At 47.0% G+C, this 3,190-nt stretch overlaps 1 pseudogene; it reads left to right on the top strand.

The window, feature by feature from the left end:
- The first annotated feature begins 548 nt into the window (after nt 1-548).
- Nucleotides 549-978, top strand: LOC116082641 (annotated as a pseudogene).
- The last annotated feature ends 2,212 nt before the right edge of the window (nt 979-3,190 follow it).

Raw genomic sequence — 3,190 nt, 5'->3', positions numbered from 1 at the left:
CTGATGTTGTTCTTGAGTTCTGCTATTAATGTGTTGTGAAGGTGAAATGTCCCCAACAGGTTCCAGTGTTTGAACACTTGATCTCCAGCTGGTGGCACTGTTTTAGAAGGCCCTGGAAACTTTAGGGACTGGTACCTTATGGGAGGAAGTGGATCAAGTTGATCACTTGATGTTTTTAACTCAACCCCACTCCCTGTCCATTTTCTGCTTCCTAAATAGCAGCATATCATGACTGTCTACCTCACGTTCCTGCTTCCCCACCAAGATGGACAGTAACTTCAAACTTCAAGCCAACAAGGTGCTTCTTGTTGACTACTTGATTTCAGAAACAGGAAAAAGCCACTGATACAGAAAATTGGGATTCGGGGCTGCAGCTAAGTTAGCAGTGTGCTTGTTGGGCATGCACAGTGCCCTGGGTTTACTCTCCAGCATGGCACAGATTGAGCATAATGGTGATGCCTGCAATCTTGGCACTTGGGAAGTAGAGTCAGGAAGATTAGCAGTTCAAGATCATTCTTGGGCCTTTTCCCCTGGCTAGAAGCCACTGGATGGCTGGAGTTACTGCAAAGGACATCAACCATCAGGGCTTCTCAGTGCTCCAGCAGCCTGCCTCAAAAAGTCCCTGAATCTGAAAATCTCCAGTAGATGGACACAGTTAAGCTAGCTAACCATAAAGAGCTTGCTCCCTATGATGATTAACTGTTTCTGCACATGAGGTGCTTCCACAAAATAGCCCATGTACCGCCAGGGTGGTGCTGGGTTGGTGTCATGACCAAGATCTATGCAGGTAGAAAACCAGCATTAGATACAGAGACTTCAGTAGAGGCTCCAAGAGTGTGGTCCAGGAGTTCCTCTAAATCTTGGAGTTGCTGAAAATGGCTGAAAGGACCAAGATCGGGGCTACAAACTAACACCTCAGAAACAGAGAGATCTGGATAGTACTACAAGCAGGTGGCAGCTGCCAACAAGAAGGCTTAGGACAAAGGCTTCAGAATTAATACATTGCCTCATCTGCTAAAAGAAAGATAATCCTCAGCTACATAGTGAGTTACAAAAAAACATCCCAGGCAATATGACCCAGAGAGAAAGAGGGAGGGAGACAGAGGAAGGGAGGCAGAGAGGGAGGGAGGAAGGGAGGAAGAGGCAGAGCCAGAGCTAATCTATGTTGCTACATTAAGAAGAACTGATATCTTCAGAGTCATTGACATGCAGGTTATGTTTATTTCTTTGGCCTGGCCTTATAAAAAAAAGATTTGTTTTATTTGTTTGTTTGTTTGTTTGTTTGTTTTGAGACAGGGTTTCTCTGTGTAGTACTGTCTGTCCTGGAACTCACTCTGTAGACCAGGCTGGCCTCGAACTCAGAAATCTGCCTGCCTCTGCCTCCCAAGTGCTGGGATTAAAGGTGTGCACCACCACTGCCCGGCTACCTGTAGGCATTTTTAAAGAGTGTTCCTAGAGAGGGTCAGTGAGGGAGAGAGTCAAGCTGTGATGTGGCTGGCACTATCCAATGGAAAAAGCCAGCTGAGGAGCCACATTTATGTCTCTGCTTCCTGACTATGGACACAACATGAAGAGCCACCACTGCCCAGCCGATTTGTTTTATTTGTATTTATGTGTCCGCATGTGTCCATGTACAGGTGTCCACAGAGGCCAGGAGATGGACATATAAGTAGGTGTGAGCATGATGTGGGTGAACTCAGGACCTCTACAAGAGCATAGCTTACTTACGTGCTGAGCCATCTCTCCAGCCCCTACGTTGGTCTTTTTGAGACAGGGTCGTCTAGAACTCAAGCACTCTTTCTGCTTCTTAAGTGCTGATATTTCAAGGGTGAGCCACCACACCTCGCTTGAACTTTAGGTTTAAATAGAGGAAGAGGAGCTGAGAATGTAGGTCTACTGGTAGAGTGCTTGCTGAGAGTGCACGAAGTCTCAGGTTAAGTCTTTGGTGTCACTACACCTGGGCATGATGTCACACACCTGCAATCCCAGGTGGAAGAGCATAGAATCCAGGTCATCCTTGACGACAGAGTTCTAGGCCAGGCTGGGCTTACAGGAGGAGATGCTGTCTCTAATTACAATAAACAAGCAGATGAATGGATAGAAGAACTGATGTGGGCTGGAGAGACAGTTTAGCTCTTAGCAGCTCTTGTCACTCAGGCAGAGGACTTGGGTTTGTCTCCCAGCATCCCTACCAGGAGATTGATCATCTGCAAGTCTAGTTTCAGGGGATCCAATACCTTTTTCTGGCTTCCTGAGACTCCTCTCCCTAGTGCCTCTGCCATGGTCCAGTTTACTTTCCTGGCTTTTGGGGTTATGTGTGCATATCTGAAGATTTGGAGCTGGTAACCACAGATAGGAAGGAGAACGTGGCATCTGTTTTTTCTGGGTTTAATATAACATGTTCTAGTTCCATCCATTTACCTGCACATTTCATGATTTCACTTTTCTTTATGGCCGAACAGCATTTCCTTGGTGCACAGACCACATGTTCATTAGTCACTCCTTATTTGCTGAAGGCACTGTGGCTAGTTCCATTTCCTAGCTACTGAGAACAGGGAAGCCAACAGTGAGCACGGCAGAGTGAGTATGTATATAGAGATGGATGTGGAGTCTTTTTGATCGTATGCTAAAGCATGGTATAGCCAGGTTGTAAACTAGACTTTCAGTTTTTTGAGGATTGTTTTCATCTCGAGGATGATGTGTGCTGCAGACCCCCTGCTTGGAGGTAGCTTTAATTCCTTGTCACAGAGATGTCACAGATCAGACCTGTTTAATTTGGAATCCAGGCCGATTCAAGAGGACTTATGCCTTGGAAAGAAAGGGTAAGAGGGTTGGCAGACTGGGCCCAGCAGAGGTTTGAGCTGAGCTGTAGTAAGGAGACAGACAGGAAGTGAAGGTAGAGATGCCAGCCTCCCAAGCTGCTCTTGGTTACACTGTATTCTGCTAGTGGAGGCGAGGCGGGGTGGGAGTGGGGATGGGGTGGGATATGGTGGGGGTGGGATCCAGTGGGGTAGGATGGGGGTATGGTGGTATAGGGCGTGGGGCGGTAGGGTGGTGTAAGTGCTTTGTTTGTTTGTTTGTTTGTTTGTTTTAAAACAGGGACTCACTATGTAGGTCTGGCTGTTCTGGAACTCACAAAGGTCCACTTGCCACTGCTTCTGGAGTGCTGGGATTAAAGACTCCTCTCTCT

The sequence above is a fragment of the Mastomys coucha genome, unplaced genomic scaffold (assembly GCF_008632895.1).
Source record: "Mastomys coucha isolate ucsf_1 unplaced genomic scaffold, UCSF_Mcou_1 pScaffold7, whole genome shotgun sequence".
In the NCBI taxonomy this organism is placed as follows: domain Eukaryota; kingdom Metazoa; phylum Chordata; class Mammalia; order Rodentia; family Muridae; genus Mastomys; species Mastomys coucha.
This window is presented reverse-complemented; position numbering and strand designations above follow the sequence as displayed.